This window comes from Cryptomeria japonica, chromosome 7 (genome assembly GCF_030272615.1).
Source record: "Cryptomeria japonica chromosome 7, Sugi_1.0, whole genome shotgun sequence".
NCBI classification, from domain to species: Eukaryota; Viridiplantae; Streptophyta; class Pinopsida; order Cupressales; family Cupressaceae; genus Cryptomeria; species Cryptomeria japonica.
Window position 1 is genome coordinate 527383961 of NC_081411.1, and position 24620 is coordinate 527408580.

The window sequence follows — 24620 nt, forward strand, 5'->3', positions numbered from 1 at the left end:
TTGACCAGAGTTTTAACCCTAATGAGTTTCTAATGTCATAGTCTTATACCCCAAACTCAATCTTACTAAGGAAAATATAAAACTAGATCCAAAAATAGGTTTACCTAATTAACAAATAGTAAAAGCATGTACAACACATTGGATTAAGTTCCAAAAGTAATTGCATTAATTGTATTCATTTAGTATATTATATACACCCTTATATCTCCTTATACATTCATATTGTATATCTCCTCTCTACATATTCTATCTTTCCTTATACCTCTATTATATTGCCTTGTATTTGCTTACTACTACGATCATATCTTACATGACTATGTTTCAATCCTTGAGCTTCACAAGTTTGATGCGACAAGATGCAAAATGTTTTCCGGATGTCTATCTAGCTATTTTGTCCCTACCAACAATGAGCCAAAATTCTTATTACTCAATTGAGAACTAACTCTCATCAACTTTGATGTGAAACTAGATGATGAAAAAGGTCGAAAAAAACTTGAAAAGAAAGAATGTATTTTTTTCGCATTTCTAAAATAGTAAAATGAGAAAAACACTTCATTATAGAATGTGATGCTTACAAAATATTCGAAACAAATATACAAATATTTTGACAGCTGATTTTTGATACTCCCAAAAGTTTGAAGAATTCATCCTCACCTCAAATATAAACAGATTGGAATATAGAAGTCAAAATAACAAACAGGGCATCCTATAGATATTTTTTTAGCTCCTTGGAGTTAAAAAGTTTTTTCTTTCTTTTATACTCATGCCGATGATTCCGGTCTTTTCCCTGAAAGTACAAACACGAGGCCGCCACGCTCCGCCTCAACTTTTGATTTGTATTTTTTTTGGCTACCTCCGGTGGACAGAGAAATTTGAAGGGCGCATTTGACAGCTATACCGTCCACGTATATAACAAATTTGTCGTAAACTCCATGGCTTATAACAAATATTCTCTTTTAGTGGCTGGGATTGGGTTTTGCTGGCGAGGTGGTCAAATGCTGGATTCAGGGCCAGGCAAGATATAATGGGTGATAGTTTAACAAAGATCGAATAAATTGCGAAGGTCAGGTTGGATGCGGACGAAATCAAGTTAAACTGCGGTAGGTCTTTTCAAATTTCAACTCTTTTTCCGTTACAGGTGTGTTATAGTCTATCACTGTGTTTGTTGATTGTCTTCTTTGCCATTACGACGACGCCAGTTAAATGTTTGTATCCTTTTCTTCAAATGTTCTATGTTAAAAATCTACAGACCAGCTCATATTAGAACCTCAGACGTCCATCTGCAGCTGAACTTCTTGTTCTGTTGCAGTCCAAAGTTTTGATTGTTCTTACAACAGTAAGGATGCGAAAAGCTCTTGTCTTGTTATTTGTTGAACTTTATGAATACGTGTCAACATGTTGAATTGAATGATCTAGATAGGCTGCTGGTATAGTCAATTGGTTTCTAGTTGTGTGAAAATAACTGGGTTTTAGACGGCAGAACAAAAGCTATTAGGTTTCTTCTTCCTCTTTTGTAGTCCAATTGAACTTGAGTACATGAGATGGATTGGTTTCACAGCTTCCTTAAAGTGAATGGAAAACATCTGCAAAGTAACTCGGAAATGATATTGTGAGATGAAGCCAGAGGTTCCTGCATACCAATATGGATTACACGTGCAAGTCTGGCTGGAAACACAAAGGAGGTCACACATATAGTCCTCTATAGTAGATCAGTATGACTAGGGGCGTGAAGAAAAGTCTAATTAAATTGATAAAATCCTTCACTAATCTAAGCAGAACATACTATTGTCCCCACCAAACTACGAATCCAAGACAAAGATAAGCTATAACATACCTGAGTTATGCTTAAGTACACAATGTGCCCTCAACCTTAAAGAACATTGTCTCCAAAACTAGTAAGAATTCTAGAGTTAAGCATTCTGCATTAGGATGGTGAGCTTGTTGCACACATACAATTTTTTTCGTACCGAGTTATTTTTTGAGTCAAATCCTTGTCATCCCTCATTTTGTGAGCACTGTTCAATCCGTATTTTCCATGTTTGTCAATGATGTATTCTTAGGTTCTAATTAGTGTCTTCACACAACTGACGATGAATGATTTCCAACGCATCAAACGAGATGAAGAACGGAGCTTGGATGAGCAAAGAAATTTAAAATTGACTAAAGGTATGGAAAAAGAGAAATTCCAACGTATTGGAGTGTGCCAATGCTCTAGTGACCCAAAATTGGTAAAAAGGTGGAAAATGGGACGTTTAAGTGTATTGAGGTGCTTCTCTCAAAAACATTACACTTTATGTGTTTCAAGTCACGAAAAAGGGACATCCTATCATTGGTGTGCTTCTCTCCTTCAAGTGTCCAATTTTAAGTGAACTTTAATTGAAAAAGGGACAAAAAGTGGGAAAATGCACTGCACTCCAAGATATAAGTTGTAACGTCAACTTAAAACATTACACAAAGAGGGATTTTGAGTCAAAAAGCACACGACATTGTAGAAAAACGGTCAATTTCAAATAAAAATTAAAAAAAGGGTCGATCAGGGGAAAGGACTTAGTAGTTGAGCATGTTCCAATATTTGTTATAGCTTTTGTTGATCTAATGTCCAATATTTTTAATAATATGACACCAATAGTAGTGACTTTATAGTTGTTAGTGTTGATCATGAGTACCCATAAATGAATGAAATGTATTCCTTAGATCTATAAACAACAAATCATGTGATGTTACATCAGTGCACCAATAAAACATGACTTAGTGCACAACTATCAATCTAACCTTTTTTGGGGCCTTTTTGAACACCTCAGCAAAAAGCATGCTGATGTGACATCATATGTGATGATGTGGCCCTGAAATCTTAGTTATAAGCAGGGAACTTGCCAAGTAAGCTGCTGTAAAAAATTGAGAGTGATTTGAAATTTTCACATAGGATTTTGAGAGGCGCGAAGTTAGGATGCTCAACTATTGGATCTTCTCCCCTAGCTGTCCAATGTCAACATGTAATTAGAACAAAAACGTACTTCAAGGAAAAAAAAGCACGTGTCACCATTGAACGGACAAGTTTCATGCAAAAGAAATCATCAAGGATTTCAAGGCTAAATCTTCTCTAGAAGGGTGTTTTGGAGATTAAAAAGAGAAAAGTTTCCTCCATAAAAGCTTTTGGCTTTTGCATTTCACTCATCCATTCTTTTGAAGCTCCATTGAAGACTCTTTTTGATAATTGTTCACTTTCAGCAGGATTTTCAGTGAATTTATAGCAAGTTTTAAAGTATTTCAACAGTAGTTAATGGCAACGACATCATTTGTTATTCATTTGAAGCAGTTACCATATCTTTTCAGTCAACACGCATACAGCAGTTTGACAAGATACTGAAAGCCATATTATTTCCTTCACTCACTCTAGGTGCTTTGCAAAGAACCTACAGTCAGTCAAAGTCAGTCAACAAAAACAACTTCATTTCCCTAAAATCAAGGTCAGTTTGTACTGAGTTAGAAGTCCAATTAGGATTTGTACACATAATTAAATAAACAAATTGAACTCCTAAAATAAAGGACAGTTAACACCTAGTTGAAGTATTTTTAGGATTTAGCACAACACTAACTAAATAGATTGATGACTATTTGCTGGTTAGTCAGATTGAGGGTGACTGCTCAATTAGGAAAGATTACCTCCAGCAGACTTCTCCTTTCATCCCCTATCCTAGTTGAAGTATTGTTAGGATTTAGCACAACACAAACTAAATAGATTGATGATAATTTGTTGGTCAGTCAGATTGAGGGTGACTGCTCAGTTAGAAAAGATTACCTCCAGCAGACTTCTCCTTTCATCCCCTACCCTTCCCCATTATAAGAAGCTATATAATGATTTTTATAGGGCCTTTTGGAATGAAGAAGGTTTCCCCTAGAATTGTAATGGAGGAGTTGGTGGCTTTTCCACATCACGGTGGCTCATTGAAGAGCTTGGTTTGTTCTATGTATTGGTTATACTAGAGAAAAGTTTAATTTTTGTTGTTTTACAAGTACTCTCATAAAGAATTAATATTTCCAGATTTATATTCCAGCTCTGTAATTTGGTTCATATTGTGTATTGGCTGTAGTTAATATTTCCAGGTTCAGGTTCACAGTAGAGTTATCGAAGCATTGATCGTGCCAACATAAGTTCATCTGATTAGCACATTGAAGAAGACCAAGAGCAATCAAAGTCACAATAACTATTTACTGGCTTCTCCACACGAGTGTGGCTCACTAAAGAGCTTGGGTTGTTCTATGTATTGTTGATACTAAAACAGATTTGATGATGTTTTTATCTATAATAAAGAGCAAGCAAAAGCACAATGGCTATTTGGTGGTTTCTCTGCATGAGGGTGTCTCACTAATGAGTTTGGGGGGTTCTATGTACTGGTGATACTAGAACAGATTTAATTAATGTTATTCTACATATTGGTGATACTAAAATAATGGGAAAGCTTACATAAGAGCTGAATTTAAGTGGAAAACAAAAATATTGATAGCTGAGTTAATGACTAGTTCGCATCATCTTGGGCATGAAACTAGGAGTAATTTAGGTGGACAATACCCGAGGAGGATTACGGAATGAGAACATGCCTATTTTGCAACTAGGGTGTGGTGGAGACATAATGGCACTAGATTGTGGAGCGTTCAGCCTACAGTGACATTTGTATCAATTATGAAGACACCTTAAGACTGGACAATCTAAATTCCTTTTTAAGGAGGTGAGGTTGGACAAAACTACAAACTTTTTGATCAAGATTCACTACAAAAATCTAACATCAAGAAGGGTTTACAAACTTCATAAGGTTTTGGTGCCCTTGTGTTTCAGGGTTGGGTTCGTGTGCTGCTACTTTGTTGCTGCTCTTGGTCACATAGGCTGCTTTGGTCTTGTGGACATTATTAAAATCATAGATGCTATACTCATAGAGTACTCACCAAGTCTTGAAAAAATCGTGAGTTTTTTTGCTTGGCAAGTATTTATGCCAAAAATTCGATAAAAATAAGAGGCCCAAACGCATCAAACAATTATGTAATTTTTTTTTTCTTCAAGTTAGTCTCACTCTCTTCATTAGAAATATACATGAAATATAACATTTAAGTATAAGTCACGTTTTGGCAGGATGTTTAAGAGTGGTTTTAGCTTATAATGCAAATTCTAGGTCTCAGGGCTTATAAATTTTTAGACACTGTCAAATTTCAGTAATCAGTAGGCTCCTATCAACATTCTCTCGCTCTCTCTATCTCACTCACTATTTGCCCCAAATTCTAGACCTATCTATCTCCCTATCACTTTTCCTCTATCCTCTCTCTCTAACGCTCTCTATCTCACTCTCTCCTCTCTCCCCCAAGATCTAGACTTATCTCTCCACCTCTCTCTCTCTCACCCTCAGACCCTCATGAGGGGTGCTACCCTCAACCTCATTTTGGTGAGGTGGAGGAGCCACATCGGACTCCTAGGACTAGACCCTCTAGTTCTACCTCTCCCCTATTTTTTGCTAGAGCTGGGAAGAGGAAGATGTAAGATGTTTTGATGTAGTATTTACTTTTAGTTTTACAAAAACAATTTTCTGTTTTCATTTTGTTTCAGACTATCAGCCATTAGCATTCCACGTGAGGATGCCATTTTGTACCCAATTTGCATTTAAATTAATCAAATATAACTAGATTTATCTTGTTTCTTTTATGTACTCATTTATTGACTCATTCGATGCATCTCCTCATTGATTTTTGCAAAAAAAAGCGTTTCTAATGAAATTTAAGCAATTTTTTAAAGTTACTGAGTCTGAGTTTTTCAACTACGATTAAAATGTTTCTTTCTTCATAAATAAATAATATTTGCACATCTCCAATTGTATATTTTAGTCCATATTTGTGTTCTAAGGTCAACAACACACTTCAAAATTGATGGTCTACTTTTTGTTAAAGGAGACCATGTGAAGATGAACTTACCTTGTCATGATAGATCGCCAAGGTCAGATTTGACAAGGTTTTGGTTCACTAACTGTTGCATGCCTCTAGAGGTGGTTAGGCTTATAAGAACATTCTCAAGAAAGGATCAGATTCAAGTCACCAAAATTGTTTGATGAGTCATTAGGGTTCTATGTGTCTTCAAAAGATTCATGAAGATCAGAATGAGGGAGTTGCATTAAAATCACTCAGAGGAGCTGACTCATAAATTGACTTATTTTAGCCATTGCTATTCTTAGATGATCTTCTAGAAGATCTACTTAGAGATGTTCTTTAACGTGGGTGTTGTAGCTTTATATGCAGTGTTCATTATTCAATTTATTGGGTCTTGTCTATTGTATCCAATCCATTTCAATTCTTGTGTTGTACTCAATTCTTTTTGGTCTCTACATTTAGTCACGAAGAGTGAGTATGCTAGCTGTCATAGATTAGTTCATTCACATCAGTCAAAAAGATACAGTCTCTTAACCGTGTGTAGTGTTGATTAGCCTTGTATCCATACTAGAGGAAAAAAAGACATTTATTTTCTTTAGTTTGTTTTTCTTGCATGCTAAAAACTCCAAAATCATCTCCTGCATATTGTTAAAAGAAAAAGTTTTCCCTTGTAGGTTGTAGGGTTTAGTTTAGTATTTTGCTACAACAGAGATTCTCCTTTTAATTTGAAGAAAGGTTTTACCTTACACACTTCTGTGTTGCCCTTAAAGGGACAAATCAAATTGCTAATATTTTTTGGTGGCCACTGTGAGGGCACGAGAGAAAAAAATTCAGTGCCCATCTGCGGTAGCAATTATCCTTCCTGGTATAACTCCTGTACAACAGCTGAACTTAATTTGGATCGAACAAGATCAGTAAGATATTTAAGGCAACTTGAGGAGTTTTTTATTACAAGAAAAATTCTGCACATTAGAGAGCAACAGCTGCGATTTTGAATGAAGAAGAAAGAAAAACATATATTGCAACAAGTAGACCAATTTCTCCTCTTCCAAGTAATCCTAATTGGAATTGAAGAATTTTGGCATTCAAAGTCTATACAAAGACAAATATACAGTAAATCCAATTCTCATCAATGAGCCAACACAGATAATGGTTGATCAACAAAATAACAATGGTAGTTTGCCTCCTCCCTTGCCTTGAGGAAACGATATCAGTCTGTTGGCTCTTGCACCACATCATGAGCTTCCTCATGGATCAAGTAAAGGCTTTCCATAATTCTTAGGTGATGGTCGCCAATATCTCGATAATATTTTTCACTATTCACAATAGTATATGCAATTTTGTGTGTTGCACATGAGGATGAAGTAGAAGTTTGATTGTTTGTAGAGACTTTGGTAGGTGGTGTTGCAGGTTGGTTCCATCCTTTTTGCTAGATTGATCACTAGTTGGGATTCTATGTAGGAGAATTTTTTTTTCATTTGATTCAAACTAGTTGAGGACAATTGTATCTTATTTCGTCAACTTTCTTGTGCCAAGGAATATGCAACGAGCCTATGAGAGAGTAAATTGTACATTTTAATTGCCTTGTTAACTGGATCAACAACACTTTGAAATATTCTTTGGAGATTCCCCTAAGTTACTTTATTAATGCTCTCTCATTGATATTGCATTCCTTCTCAAATCAGGTCAAGCTTATGACTTGGTGGATTTGGAATCGAAGAATTTTGGCATTCAAAGTCTATACAAAGACAAATATACAGTGGATCCAATTCTCATCAATGAGCCAATGCAGATAATGTAATGTCCCCTATTTATGAAGTGCCTTAAAATACTTTAATCATGGTTTTCAGTTCTTAGGCTAAGGGTTTAGGGAAGTACCTTAGCCTCTGATGTATTCAACCTGCAAAAACAAGGTCAGAAAGATACTACAAATTACATAAAGAAGTGGCCATATAAACGACTACATACAGAAATGACTCTGTAAAGCGTAAAAGAGATTCACGTAACAGAATCAGGGGTAGAAACATGATCTTATGATTGAGACAACCTCAACACTGTGTGCTATTATGCAGGGTTGATAGGGTGTCTTGATTAACTGTTCAAGCATAATCATGTAGGGTGTCTTATATAACAGTTCCCGTACTCATTATGACATGTAGGGTGTCTTATTTAACAGTTCCCCTACTCATTATGATCATGTAGGGTGTCTTATAACAGTTCCCCTACTCAATTATGATCATGTAGGGTGTCTTATAACAGATCCCCTACTCAATTATCATGTAGGGTGCCCTTGTACAGTGGTTCCCCCTACCATGTAGGGTGCCCTTGTACAACAGTTCCCCCTACCATGATTGAGAACATTCATAACATACGATGGTTCCAATATTATTCAGACATTCTACATATAACAATTAAACTGCAAATCATTAGTCAGATTATACAGTGCTTTGTAATCATTAGTATGCAGAGATATATGTATATTGGTAGAGCATTTACCATGTTATGCACAGTACACTCATACCAAAGTGCAATATTCAGTTGAACTGCTGAGTGTTTGTGAAATACAAGTCTGATGCGATGCCTCCTTGGAGTGGTAAGATTGTTGTATAAGTATCTTCTCCTTCACTTGTGAAGAGTCACGTCTACTTGTTCATAAAGTTATAACCCTCCTCTCAAAAGACATCTCTGTATCTTGTGTATCCCACCCTTTCATAACCGCTGGGCCCTTGGTGAAATCACACTTAATTGGTGATTGGTTAATATATCAATTTGGGCACACAGAGAAACTGGACTCGCCCGGACTCGCCCAAACTCGGTGAGTCCGAGTCTGGGGAGTAAACTCGCCAGACTCGCCGAGTTGGCGAGTTTGGCTCAAAATCGCCAGACTCGGCGAGTCCTGAGCCTCAGACTCGGCTACTGGCTGGGTTAATAAAATGACAAAAAAAAAACATTTTAAAAAGTTTTTTTTAAAAGTAATAAGTTTTTTTGGAAGGGCGAAATTTGACATTTTGGTCTCTCCGTCAGGATTATTTTATGGAATATAACATTTAAGTATAAGAAAGTCACTTATACTTTAAGTTATATTCCATATATACTGTCAGGATGTTTGAGAGTGGTTTCAGGCCTCCAGGAGTTATATTGCAAAATCTAGTTTTTGGAGGATTCTTCAGTTTTCCAGACTTAGTCAAATTTCAGGATCAGGACATTCCAGACTGAGCCAATTTCAAGGCATTTGAAGATCAGGATGACATTCCAGACTTTATCACTCACCAACTTGACCTAGCTTGGACCTTCAAGAATGATACTCACTCACCAAGCAAGACCTAATTAGCAACAAGAGCAAAACCAGGCCCTAAGGAAGACTCTCAAATAAACCCTAATTCAGACTTGTAATAAGTTTTTTTGGCCTCGCGGGGCACTGCCCCTCGACCTCGCCCTTTATCGCGACAGGGAGCGCTGCCCCTTGACCCCACCTTGGGGGCGTTGCCCCCAAACCCCCGTCGAAAAATATGGGGGAAACTGCGTCGATAGAAGTAGAGAAAATTTAACCTCCGAGTCTGACACTGATTGGATCGACCAGGTAGATATAGAGGTTGAGACTGTAGCCATGGCAGAGGAGGAGCGGAGAGCACGAGCACAGATAGGAGATTCAGAGGCAGATAGTGACACGGATGTTCCTGATGTTGGTGAGCATGGCATGGTGTCACGGGGAGCGGCTATGGCAGTCGAATCATCCAGGACCTACCTTAGACGCCTTCGCAGGGGGCTGGGGCCGGAGGGTGCAGGCTCCTCTGAGCCATAGACTTGTAGTTGTATTTACCTTTGGTATTTGTATGAAACATTTGATGATGATCATATGATGACATGGATTTTTTATTCCATGAGTTTTGTAATATTGTATACATTTGACAATATTTATATATCTATGTTTGTTATTTTCTTCAGCTACAATTTGCGTTTATGCTTATGTGATTGATGTATACTTGTGTATGTAATCAAATGAGCCGAGTTTGATGATGTTATTGTGTCTTTAAGGTGTATTCAATAAAGGGTGTCTGAAACAAGTTTTAAATATTTAAAAATCTCTAAATTTCTTGAGTTTTTCACTATCCCAAGTCCAGCCGAGTCTGGAGCCGAGTTCGACGCCGAGTCCCGAGTCCGAGTCCAAGTCGGCCTTGCCGAGTCCGAGCCGAGTCCGAGTCCCGTTTCTTTGGCCGGCACACTAATCGATGGATAAACCAGTTAGACATTAGTTAAACATATTAATAGGATATTAATATCTTTTATGCAAGATCGCTGCCCTTGTTGTCATCTCACGGGGGTCTCATGGAGAATATCCCTAAGTAAATCTGTTCCTCATAATTGGCATCAATCAGTTCATTCATTTCTTTCTGCTGTTGGTCTGAATAGGGGTTTCTTAGAGAAAATTGTGACGTCTTGTGTCCAAGACAATTTTCTCCTAAGGGTGCGAGTATAGATATCTTGCATTCTATATTAATAATAATACTAACTTCTGCATATGAACAGTATCAGGCTTCATATATTAAGCACATCCCCATTCATACCACCAAGAACAAGGATGTTACTGCCTGCAACTTAATAACAGTTCTGATCTGATCTGATCGATGGCGTTCTCCCTGGCTGCCTTGATTTCTTTCCTTTATATCTCTAAATGTGAGGGATGGGTCACACCTCTTCATCATGTATGCCCTTTGGCAAGAGACACACCCTTTCACCAGTAGCACCCTTTGAAAGAGTGCAACTCTTCATTACTTCTGCCCCTTAAAAGGGACACAACCTTTCACAATCAGGTCTGCACTTTTTATTAAATCAGATCTGCACTTCTGATTCCCAAATTATCCCTTCTTCAAATGAGTTCTCTCCTCCCTTTTATACCTCATATTTGGGAGAGTCACAACTTATCATTTCATGCCTTTTGACCATTCGTTAACTTAATTGAATTTTAATTATATTTAATTATATTCTTTTATATTTTCATTCAAATTTTTAATTTAATTCTTTTGAATTTTAATTTTATTATTTGTATTTACCATTAAATTCTATTTCAAAGTGGGCACATTATAGATAATGGTTGATCAACAAAATAATAATGGTAGTCTGCCTCCTCCCTTGCCTTGAGGAAACGATATCAGTCTGTTGACTCTTGCACCACATCATAAGCTTCCTCATGGATCAAGTAAAGGCTTTCCAAAGTTCTTTAGTGATGGTAGCCAATATCTCGATAACATATTTCACTATTCACAATAGTATATGCAATTTTGTGTGTTGCACATGAGGATGAAGTAGCAGTTTTATTGTTTGTAGAGACTTTGGTAGGTGGTGTTGTAATGTCCCCACTCTAGCAGATTGACCAAGTATATGTGAGTTAGCCTAGCTCTACATGGTCCCGAGGGCTAATGAAGGGTTTAAAGGGATCCTGGAGTGTTTTGGCCTAGTCATTTCCAGTTTGGGCCAAAACGAAGTTGATTTACTTAGTTTCAGGCATACTTACTATTTTTAGTAAGTCAGCAGGACACAACGGGGGCTAGTTTTGGTGATTGGATTTGATACTCCTTGGCGAGAGCTTTCCGACGAGCTATCACTCACGCTATTCGGAGTCCGATTGCTAATATATTTTAATGCCTGAAGTTTTATTAAAGTAACATTTAATTTAATTGTAAAATATTAAAGTGTTACTTTAATATTTATTTTATGGAGATATGTGTAAATCAAAGGGGCAACCAAGGGAGACATAAGTGAATACTTTAATATGTTTTATATTGAACATGTTTTATCCACATTGCTTGAGTGAGTTGGGTCGCCCCTTGGAGAAAGAATAAAAGGGAGCTTTTGTGGCTTCATTGGGCATGTTGAATATGAGAAGAATTTGGTGTGTGAGTTGCAGATCCGTTCTTGGCATTAGAGGACGTCTATCCTCTCTTGTGACATTCTAGACGTCATTCCCTTGGGGTTTGGCCTTTGGAATCCTTTGCGATCAGCTTCATTTACAGGCAGATTGGGTGCATTTTTCAGCCACAGGCAGCAGCATTATTTGGTTGCATTTCCAGCTACAAGCAGCAGCTTTATTTGGTTGCATTTCCAGCTACAGGCCGCGACACTATTCACGTGGGTACTATTCACGCGGCACTATTCACGTGGCACTATTCACGCGGGTACTATTCACCTGGCACTATTCACGCGACACTATTCATGCAGCACTATTCATGCAGCACTATTCATGTTACTGTAGCAGCAGAATTAGAAACTTTTGTTGGAACATTATGTCAAAATGCTGGAGTATTTAGTTAGTTGAAAATAACCTGCTTTGTATTTGAGTTTGTTAATTCTGGAAATAATATTATAACAGCAGTAGTTCAATTTCCAGCTTGCCTATTATTGTAAATTCTTTTTAGTTCATGTTATGTGGTTTCATACCTGTGCAAAGACTTAAAACCAAAAAAAAAACATTGAAACATTAAACGAAGGAATAAGGAATTGGCTGCAAACTGTTTGACTAAATTCCTATCAGCAGTGGGGGTAGTTTTTGGGCATTCTGGGGTGTCCATTACAGGTGTTGCAGCTTGGTTCCATCCTTTTTGCTAGATTGATCACTAGTTGAGATTCTATGTAGGAGATTTTTTTTTTATTTGATTTAAACTAGTTGAGGACAATTGTATCTTATTTCGTCAACTTTCTTGTGCCAAGGAAGATGACAACGAGCCTATGAGAGAGTAAATTGTACATTTTAATTGCCTTGTTAACTGGATCAACAACACTTTGAAATCTTCTTTGGAGACTCCCCTAAGTTACTTTATTAATGCTCTCTCATTGATATTGCATTCCTTCTCAAATCAGGTCAAGCTTATGAGTTGGCTGATTTGGAATTGAAGAATTTTGGCATTCAAAGTCTATACAAAGACAAATATACAGTGGATCCAATTCTCATCAATGAGACAAAGCAAATAATGGTTAATCAACAAAATAACAATGGTAGTTTGCCTCTTGCATTGCCTCAAGGAAATGATATCAGTCTGTTGGCTCTTGCACCACATCATAAGCTTCCTCATGGATCAAGTAAATGCTTTCCAAAGTGCTTTGGTGATGGTAGCCAATATCTCGATAACATATTTCATTATTCACAATAGTATATGCAATTTTGAGTGTTGCACGTGAGGATGAAGTAGCAGTTTGATTGTTTGTGGAGACTTTGGTAGGTGGTGTTGCAGGTTGGTTCCATCCTTTTTTGCTAGATTGATCACTAGTTGGGATTCTATGTAGGAGAATTTTTTTATTTGATTCAAACTAGTTGAGGACAATTGCATCTTATTTCGTCAACTTTTTTGTGCCAAGATGACAACGAGCCTATGAGAGAGTAAATTGTACATTTTAATTGCCTTGTTAACTGGATCAATGACACTTTGAAATCTTCTTTGGAGATTCCCCTAATTTACTTTATTAATGCTTTCACATTGAAATTGCATTCCTTCTCAAATTAGGTCAAGCTTATGACTTGGTGGACAAGGACATTCTATTGAATTCGAGGATAACATTTGTTGATGGGTGTTTTATGACCACACCAACACAGAATAAAGTGCCAAAGGACACTCTATCCTCTCTTGAGAAAAGACCCCGCGTATGTTAAGATTGTGAAAATCATAGAGGCAACTCCAAGATTCCTACTACGAACATGCGACTTTATGTTGGATATGAGCTTGTTTGGCTTGATGTAATATGTTGGTAACACAAAGGGACTTATGTTTGGATCATTCTTTCACTTCTTTGTTGTGGTTGGAACTTGATCATGGATATTGTAATTTCATGATGCCTCTCTTCGAACGAACCATAAATATACTGAAAAAAGGGGAAAGGGTTAGAGAATCTATTCTACTCCTAAGGACAATAATATCAATGGATAGTGCTCCAATGGACGAATTCCACATTAACCAAGTTCTGCTTCGCGAAGCTCAGCAACAACTCCACAGGACCGATGCAATCTTTCAAGGGTTATGCAAAGAATTTTCATATTATAATGAACACCATCATAACGAACAATGTACATTCAATGATTGAAGTAAAGCATCCTTATAAAAAAGGCCCAGGCTAACTTTACATTGCAAATAGAAATTTTCTAAGTGCAAAAAGTATGAACCATTAAAATTCATCAAACATTGTCACATTCTCCATTAATATCAATGCACTTCTAACAATTTGAGAAATCGAAGGAACACCATGCAACAAGTTGAAATAGACAAGAATCCACCATAATTTCAATGTATTCAACTTTTATTTCTCCAAGTCATGCAACAATGTCTTTTCCTCCCCCTACTCTACTTCTACTCTAAGGAGCAAGAGCTTTTTGCTTCTAATGAGCTAACTATGAATTACAAATGAGAGGCTGTGGCCTTTTATAGAGTCCCTCTCACAAATGAACGACTGTTGTGACCTTTTTCACACATCGCCCCATTGCAAATGGGGACCCTCTCTTTTCCTGCTTTCTAGGGTTTTGTTAGTGTCCTATGACCTTCCGTTGCAGTTTCACCAAGCCTTGTCCAGTTTTGAGCATTTTAGGCCCTGACGATTGAAAGTTAGCTTTTTTTGCAAATTATGTGATTCCGAAATACGAACACCACCAGAGTGCTTAGAAAGGCCAAAGGACGAAGATCGCAATTGATTTGGATGAATTTGGACAACTTTCTATTTTTAGAAAGTTTGCTTTTTCCTATTTTTTAGGAAGTTTTGTTTTTGACACTTTCAGCCCGATCCCCGGTATGGCTATTTTTAGAAAGTTTTCCCTATTTTTTAGGGATGTTTGCTTTTTGCTTTTTCGGGATGCGAACCTAGGGTTTACACTTGCACCACTGACCAGCTTTGACCGGAACTCGAAAATTCCAAGTTTTGACCTAAAAAAGCTAAATCCCTAGAGTTTAGGCTTTTTGCTTTTTCGGGATGCGAACCTAGGGTTTACACTTGCAGCACTGACCAACTTTGACCGAAACTTGAAAATTCCAAGTTTTGACCTAAAAAAGCTAAATCCCTAGATTTTAGGCTTTTTGCTTTTTCGGGATGCCAACCTAGGGTTTACACTTGCACCACTAACCAGCTTCGACCGGAACTCGAAAATTCCAAGTTTTGACCTAAAAAGGCTAAATCCCTAGATTTTAGGGATCATACTGCATCAGATGATCTACCTAGGCATGGATTTCAAATTTCAAGTTAATCCGGTTAAATTTGATTAAGATGTGAAATTTTGAATTTTTTCTAAGAATTCTTCTAAGTCTGGCTAACAAGGGTTTTTGCAGGTTCAAATGAGGTCATGTGTTGAAGTGGCCATGATGGCCAACACTCTAAAGTCCGCCATTGTCTTGAAGAAGCTTCGAGGATGGTCTTCAAAGTCCGCCATTCATGTTGGGAAGGCTATGAGGAGCCTTGCTAGAAGTCCACCCAAGAGCACCTTCTAAAGTCCGCCATGTGTGTGTGGGATATTTGGGGAGACACCACCAAAGTCCGCCATGCCTTGAGCCTTGGGGAGCCCAGAGGAGATGCCATAGAAGTCCGCCCAAAGTAGGAGGAGTCTCTAAAGTCCGCCATAGGTCAAGAAGACCAAGGAGAGGGGTTATCAAAACTTCGCCATGCTTTGAAGCCTTGGTGGCCAACACCTAAAACTCCGCCCTATCCTAGCTCCTTGGTTGCCAACACCCAAAACTCTGCCCAAGAGGAGCCTTCAAGGAAGTCCGCCATGTATGTGTGGGGTACATAGGGGTATAGCCTAAAGTCCGCCCAAGCATGCCAAGTGATGGGGACCTTGCCTAAAGTCCGCCCTAGGGGATGTACTAAAACTCCACCCAAGGGGTGCAAGAAAGTCCGCCATGTGTATGTGGGAGGTCATATGGAAGACCCTCTAAACTCTGCCATGTTAGCCTAGAGACCTCCAAAAGTCCGCCAAAATTTGAAGGTGATAAGAGTTATCATCAAGAGTCCACCTACACATGAAAAGTCAAGCAAACTCAACGAGTTTGAGCGATATTGGAAAATCCACAGAGATTTCGAACTTGAAGATCAAGATAGAAAGTTTTTGAAGAAGATATTGGAAGACTGTTGAATATCTTCAAAACGGAAAGTTTTTTTTTGGAAGATTATTAAATATCTTCAAAGTTAAATCCAAAATGGAAAGTTTTTTTGAAAGAGAATATTGGAGAATTATTGGATATTTTCAAACTTAAATCAAAATGGAAAGTTTTTTTGAAAGAGAATATTGGAGAATTATTGGATATTTTCAAACTTAAATCAAAATGGAAAGTTTTTTTTAAGATATTTTCTTAAAACTGGGAAACATGAAGTTAAAATTAGAAGTATGAGCTGGATGATTTTAAGGGTTTCTACTTGAAGATTTAACCTTGTCTACAAATACTTCATTATCAACTTCATTATTACACCAAGAAGGTTGAAGTTACTAAGGAGAGCTTAGTGAAATATTTCAGTTTGAAGATCATCTGGAGAAAGTTTTTGCTGGGAGTTGGATACTTTTTTTAACAAAAGTTTTACAGATTTTTGGAGAAAGGCAACTAGTACGAGGAAGAATTATCTAAACTTTTATGAATTTTCTGAGTATTCTGGAGAAAATTCTAGCCTTACTTCTATCCAAGTCATAGGTGAAATTAAAATTATGAATTTTCTGAATATTTTCCAGAATTTAATAAATGATTTTTTTGAAAACTTTGGAGAAAAAAAATCTTTTTTTTTTTTTTTGGCTAAGTATGGGAATAAAATGGAAATTTTCCAACACTTAGCCATTTTGCAGCCCCATTATTTTCGAAACTTTGCAAATTATTTTGTAACTTAAAATTTCATTGTTTGTCTGTAGGCCCTAGACATTATGAAATTTCAAGCAGACAAAGATGCTCCTCCCGAGTCGAGGATGACTTCAAAATGGAAGAACATCAGTGACACCAACCTCGGACACATCAATCTGAGGGAATTTAAGAAGCGAATGTTTGGTATGGATAAACTTGTGCCTACCACCATTGCGCGAAAGATGATGAAGAGTGGCATCGTACATGCTGCTGGCTTCCTCCCCACCATGCAGTGCAATGAACTAGTGGTCGAATGTGCCAAACACTACAACCTCATCAGTAAGGACATTGTTGCACCTGATGGAAGAGCGCTGGCGAATATTAGTGATGAGGCCATTAGAGAGGCCTTCAGGATCCTAGAGTACCACAACACAGTGTATATGACAAAGGACGAAGTTGACGGTCTGTACCAGGACCACCTAGAGGAATATGATGCCATAGTTAACCATTCCTGGCTAGACAAGTTGAGGAAGGGCGCCTCCAAACTCCAGAGGAAGAGCCTAGTGCGAGCATACTTCAAGGAGGACATTGGAGACATGATTGTCTTGCTCAATAGAATAATGGGAAATCCTCAGGGAGCTCCATTCGAACCCTGGATGTATTATTTCATTAATGAAATAATCAATGGAGTAAAAATGATAGACTGGGCCAAGATGATTAGCAACAACCTAGACAGCCAACTGAGTAACCTGGAGACGAATAGGACTTTCTTCATGAGTTCTTACTTGTTTTATTCCTTGGCCAGGACCTACAGGTACAAAGGTCTCACTTGTAGAGTAGAAGTTGGGAACAAGGAGAACCAGTTTCCAGTGTATGATTGCTATCCCCAACTCCACATGGAGGAGAAATTCCATTTCAAAAGAGTGAATGATACCTTCCTGATGCACATTACCCGGACACTTCAAGGTGGGCTGCACCAGAGGCTCTCTCAAGAGTCTATGGACTTCATCGGTCGGTGCGGGTGTTGGTACATCCAATATCTAAAATTCACTTACCTCCGAATTCAGGGATTCTCCGGGCCTCCATACAAGCTTCCAGCTTACCCTACCAACCGAGTGGTGTTGCTCGAGGTTGTGAGACAATTGGAGGAGTATATAGTGATTCAAAGGGATAAGTAGAAGAAGGCAGGAACGTCCTCACTTACAATTGGCAACGGGCTGGAAAAGTGTCCATCATCACAGGCTGCTGCAACCGCTGAGAAGGAGCTGGCCTGGTATCCCTTCTATCAATACAAGGCAAGAAGGAATTTCGATCCATTCCATAGGATAAAGAAGGTCGAAGGAACAACGTTTGAGCATAGACTGGATCTAGAAGGCTACTGGGCTAATGCAACCAATAGCTTCGAGATTAGGAAGAGATTCTGGTCAAGAATCCCTTTGAGCATGGTGAGAGCAACAAAAGTATTCAGAGTTGTCGATTAGGTAGAAGAAAGCCTAGAACTTTAGCAGCCGGGTTTTGAAAAGATGAAAAATGAGCCCCTAGTTTTAATAGATTGGACAGAGGGAGAGAAATCAGATCTAGCAGACCTCATGAGGTCGGTGGTTGAGTATTCAAGGTGGTGGGCGTCTGAAAAGACAAAGCAGTTGAAGGCCAAAGGTGTGACCTTGACTTATGAATTAATGGGAGTAGATGATACTCTGTCCATCAATCCTTGTACCTTCGCCGGTGATGTTCGAAATCCAGAAAGTGTTGGGTCTCGAAAGAGGAAGGAGTTGGTTGGAAGCTCCACAAAGGTGACAGGGAAAAGGGTTGTAGGTGAGAGAAGAGAGTCCAGCGAAGGCCACTCCATCCTAAGTGCTGCTTCCATTGTGCCCAATCAGAATGCAATTGGGGAGCGAGAGATGAGCATCTGCATGATTGATGATGAAGTAAGAGTGCTTTCTCAACCAGTTAGGGAAGTAGTGGAAGAGGTCGTCCAAAGTCTAGACAGAGAGCAAACTGAAGCACCTATAGTCTTCTTGGATGGCATACCAACAAACCCAGGAGAGGCAGATGATGAGTTTGACCGGAACATTGTAGAGCAATCAACCATTCCGGATTGGCTGAGAGAAAGAATAAAGGCCAAGGTTCCCAAGGAGGCCCGCTCCGAAGAGGTCACTGCAACATTTCTAGAGAAGGTGAATGAACCCACTATAACTAAACCACCCAAACCCGCCAGGAAGTTTTCCCTAATTCAGAGAGATAGTGCAGGATTCAGGACAGTCCAGATAACGGTGCCCAAAGAAGGGAAGACTAGAGACAATGTCACCGCGGATGACTAAAAGGTTACCACCATAGAGCTGGGTAAGCCCACCCAGGACCAAGAGGTCCAATATTTTGACGACTCCTGCAACGTTCTAAAGACGAGTCTAGCTTATGAAAGAGAAAAGAGGAAGAAGGTTGAAGAAGAGAACCAACAGTGGAGGAAGTATGTTCTCCATCTTACCAGCCCACTCAACCATGAGGTCCCGGTTACTCCGCCACAGCCTCTCCAGCAGGGATCAATGAAAGACTATGATGATATTAAGGGCTCGTACACTCAAGCAAAGGAGTGGATTTCAGACGCTTCGGTGCGTGCTGATACACTGGTAGAAAACTTAGTATCGACACATGAGTTAGCTTCTTTATTGATTGATCGTATCCAGGATCTAGCCTCCAATTGGGAAGAGGTGGATGAAATTCAGAATGAAATATTCCCTCATCTGAAGGTTATCCGAGGCATGTCGAAGAGAAGCTTAGTGGATGCAGGCATCATAGAGACAGGAGACAGGTACGACTTCAACACATGGTACTATACTCTGGTCACTTGGATTGAGGTTCTGAAGAAATCCGAGACCAAGTGCTTTGAGACAAAGGCAAGTGTTAGAGAGATCTTGGGCAAGGTATTCCGTGTGGCGTCAGAGATCTAGAAGAAGGAAAGCCTAAGGGAGAAGCATTTACAAGCAGAGAACCTGAGAGCTAGGATTCAGGCAAGCTTCTTCAAGGATTCAGGGATGATTGACAAAGGCGATCTTTCAAAGATTGCAAAATTCCTCTCCATCGATGAGAACTTCCTCACCCAAGCAGTTGAGTGGGAAGGCATTCTTGCCACATGTACCGATGATGTGGACATCATCGACTTCCAGATTGGCGGTTTGCCAAGTGTCACCATGGAGGAGGTCAAGCTCATTGTGTCCAGATACATTGAATCTCTGAAAGAAGAAAGTGGCCACTCACCTCAGTGAAATTAGTAGCTGCGCCACGTGTCACTCTCCTATTCATTTAAGCTTATAGTATTTTGGGAAACCCTAATTAGGGTTTAGGACTTTCAACCTTGGCCCTTGATCGCTGTTTGGTCTCGACCATTCATTTATTTTGAAAAACTATATAAGGTTACCTCCTCTCATTTGGAGAGTGTGAGGTTTTTGATGTATTGTTGCTTAAGGTCATTTCCAGATGATATATTGCATGTGCACTGCTTTGTAATCTCTATTATTTGAATGATTTGCATGGTTTCAATTGCCTCAACACTTAGTTAGAATTAATTTAGATTTGCTTTCATTGTTGTTAATTTGAATGAAGGATTTGATAAGTGTCAATTGATGGCGTATCTCCGCTCATACTTTTGGTAAATGGATGATTTCCATTTTACCGTGCAAAGTTAGTCTGAGCCCGTCCTCTGTGCATCCCAACATCACAATCATAAGCACAACCCATCGAAGATTGCACCGACTTTGTGTAGTTGTCCCTAGTGTGGTGAAGCAAGGTTTGGTTTCTCGAGAGCACCCAGTTGATACCGTCTCCGGAGTTCGTAGGATTAGATTAGCCTTCCTAAACCCTATCCTTTTCTCCTTTCTTTTGAACGTCTAAATCCCCGAAAATCCAAAAAAAGAGAAGAGCCTAAAATTGCCAAATCCATCTAAGTCCAACAGTTCAAGATACTTGTTAAACGTAAGTCCCCCTTGAAATTTCAGCATACACTACCCAAGAAGCTATTCCACTAAAGTCGCTTGTTCGCACATATAGACCTTGGAATCAGTAGTGATTTTTCAGGAGAGGATAGAATACCTTCGGGTATCCTATTCTAATGTTTGGTAGATGATAAAACAGACACCAACAATGACCAAGATTGATTTGAAATCAAGGGTTGAGATTACACCATGCAAACCCTAATTAGGGTTGACCAAAAATAACCCTTGTGGCGCAAAGTAGTGGGTTTGTCAATTAATGAGGCATCACACCCACTAAGCATTTAATAGCTCATCACCTAAAATAGCACACCCACTATCCCTCTCTCTGGCGGCAAATGCAATGAATCTGGTCATGGCAGCTTCAAGCTCGCCCACAGAGATACTTGGCGCAGTCTTGAGTTTGTACTCCATAATAGCCACGTCCTTTTCACACTTGCAGAAAATCTTTTCCCATCTTGACATTGCCTCTTGAGTTCTGTGCATGATGCTTGAGAATATGGAAATGTTCTCTAGATCATCTTCTTCATTCCATGTACTTTCTTGGGAATTCGCCTTCTCAAAATGGATTGGACTCCCTTGTCAATGATTTTGTCATTCTTGAAGTCTTTCATACTTGAACTGGACCTCAGGAACTTTGAATGTCTTCCTTGAATGTCTGGAACTAGAATTCTTTTATGCTTTTCGAACTTCCTTGTAATGATGCCCTTGAATAGGAGAGATGAATCTTTAATGCCCCCTTTTCACCCTTTGACTTGCTAAATGCCATATTTTATCAAAGACATTAAATTCCATGCCTCATATCATTTCTCCACCTTGGGCACATACATTACTACTTATTATGCTACATTAATTACATATTAAATAACTATCGTTGCTCATAGTACAACTAATATTGTCATTATTCAAGCTTTATTCTTAATCCCTTCTAATTCTCAACCGTGGATGGGGGATTTGTTTGTCTAGGGTGCGACGACACCACCTCCATAATGCAGCCCAGATTTTAGGAACATTAGTCTATTCACCCTTGGGGCTCATAATGCAGCCCAAATTTCAGGATCATCAGTCCATTCACCCTTGGGGCTCATCTATTTTTGTGTGATGTTCCCATGCAAGACTCCGTCCAATATTGTTAACATTAAGAAGGCTCCTTGTATTATCTTTATAAATGATGTGAATAAGGGATAGTGGATAATCTGGATATATGGTCCTGATCAATAAGACCAAAGTCATAAAGATTTGCAAGCATCCAAGCCTATGTTGTCATAATAATGACCCTGCTAATTAACCATCTTACACACAACATTATACATCCAATAAAAGGGAAACATATGGAGGATGGCAAGTAGTGACTACAAGAATTAAAGTATAAACCTCATACTAACATGGCATGGTGTTTATCTAAGTCATATGTGCAGCAATCTTCCATCAAGAATGGCGAGTTTCTTTCATCTTCCATCAAGCTGACTTCATAGAAAATAGTAATGAATATGATGAAACAGCAAATTAAATATGGCCGATTCATTATAAAGTCAGCCTCCTAATAATCGATTAATATCTTTAACAAACATATCTATGAAGTATTTAATGGAAGGCAGCGATAAAGATTAGTAAAGGAAAAAGGCAACAATGAAGATTATTGAAGGAAAGGTGTGATTGTATGTTAAGAATTATACACAGTTCAATCGAGGCAGCACCTTGATTAATACATGAAATGGTGCAATCTTAAGAAAGAAAATTTAGTAAACATCCAAGAGGTACGATTTGTATTAATGAGTAGTAATCATCTCTTAAGAGTTGTGACTTGTCTTAAAGTTGTGACTATTTAGTATGAAGGGAGATGTCTCTAGGGGAAATAAAAAGGTATAAAATAATCGTGGCTTGGACATTAGTGAGGGGAGGAGAGCGCTTCAGTATATTGACCGTATGGACATAAAGTATTGGAACAGAGACAACGATCTAGGGATTACAAACCAATAATCCATATTCAACATCAGGAATATAATGTGTAATCAGGCCAACGTACCATTATAACTGGCAGTCGATGTTATATTATAAGTATTTGAAGACAATTCATATGATCAAATAAAGTTATTGAAATCTTTTATTATACATCATATGTATACAATCAGACTTATATCAGACTTATCTCAAGAACACAATCAGATTGCATCCTCCTCAAAGATTAAATATAAGAAGGCTTTATCAGATTTTGTCATAAGAATAATTGTATCCATATTGATAGCATCCGTTTGATATAGATTGGACATTCATCGTACCAAGTAAGGATCCAAAGGGTTACATCAGACTATATAGAAGACTGAGTTACATCAGGGAGAGAATTTGATGTATTCTATGTAAACTACTATGAATTCCCCAAGTGCAAATCTATTTTATTGAAGAAAATCATTAATAATTCCATTTATATATTCGGTTCTGTGGAGTCATTCTACAAATTGCGAACAATCCAAGTTAAGGATATTTAATCTTTGAATACAAGGCAAATTCAGGGGACATTACATTTTAGGAGGGATTTACTCCGCCTCTCCTTAGGGAAAAAGAATTAGAACTGGTTAAGAGCTTGGGACTGTAAATATGTCAATATCTCGCTGTACTATGAATATATATGAGATTAAGTATGACTGTTATACATATTGTAGTCTATATTAATTTTACTATTAAATTTTGCATAAGAACATTATCAGGCTTCATATATTAAGCATACATATTAAGCACATCCCCATGCATACCACCAAGAACAAGGATGTTACTGCCTGTAACTTAATAACAGTTCTGATCTGATCTGATCGATGCTGATGTCCCTGGATGCTCTTGATTCCTTTCCTTTATATCTTTCAATGTGAGGGAGAGGTCACACCTCTCCATCATGTATACCCTTTGGCAAGAGACGCACCCTTTCACCATTAGCACCCTTTGAAAGAGTGCAACTCTTCATTATTTCTGCCCTTTGAAAGGGACACAACCTTTGACAATCAGATCTACACTTCTTATTTAAATCAGATCTGCACTTCTGATTCCCAAATTATCCCCCCTCAAATTAGGTTCTCTTCTCCCTTTTATATCTCACGTTTGAGGGAGTCACAACTTTTCATTTCATGTCTTTTGACCATTCATTAACTTAATTAAATTAAATTTTATTCTTTTATATTTTAATTTAATTTTTAATAATTTTTTTTTTTTTTATTATTAATTATTAAATTCTATTTCAAAGTGGACACATTAGAGTCCACCCCACCCAAGATTGCTTGTCCTCAAGCAATGATCATGGAGTGTTCAAAATGACTTCCAATATGAAATGGCTTTGGAAACACACATGGAATAAACATGCTGGAAACATATCAGGCATGAACCAAACACGGAGCATACACGTGAATACACGTATTGTTAGATTTCTTCTCATTGCCTAGAATGATTCATTGATTCATCTTTACCCTGCAGGATGGTAGGATCAAAGCTCTGATACCAATTGTAATGTCCTCTATTAAGAGGCTGCTAATTCCTAAAGAGCAACATACATTACTACTTATTATGCTACATTAATTACATATTAATAACTATGGTTGTTCATAGTACAATTGATATTGTCCTTATTCAAGCTTTAATCTTAATCCCTTCTAATTCTCAACCCTGGATGGGGGATTTGTTTGTCTAGGGTGCGATGACACCACCTCCATAATGCAGCCCAAATTTCAGGAACATCAGTCCATTCACCCTTGGGGCTCATAATGCAGCACAGATTTTAGGATCATCAGTCCATTCACCCTTGGGGCTCATCTATTTTTGGGATGGATTTACTCCACCTCTCCCTAACAACACCACGCCTCTCCTTAGGGAAAAGGATCTAGAACTGGTTAAGAGCTTGGGACTGTAAATATGTCAATATCTCACTGTACTATGGACATATATGAAATTAAGC

General features: G+C 38.3%; 1 protein-coding gene across 3 annotated transcripts in view; it reads left to right on the plus strand.

Moving 5' to 3' along the window:
* Window positions 1–781: 781 nt before the first annotated feature.
* LOC131072400 (plastidial pyruvate kinase 4, chloroplastic) overlaps window positions 782–24620 on the plus strand; it is a 115226-nt gene continuing 91387 nt past the window's right edge. For 2 of the 3 annotated variants that reach the window (XM_058008533.2, XM_058008535.2), the window contains exon 1: window positions 782–1100. The gene's annotated coding sequence lies outside the window, so the exon portion shown is untranslated. The other variant, XM_059209377.1, reaches the window with a different exon arrangement.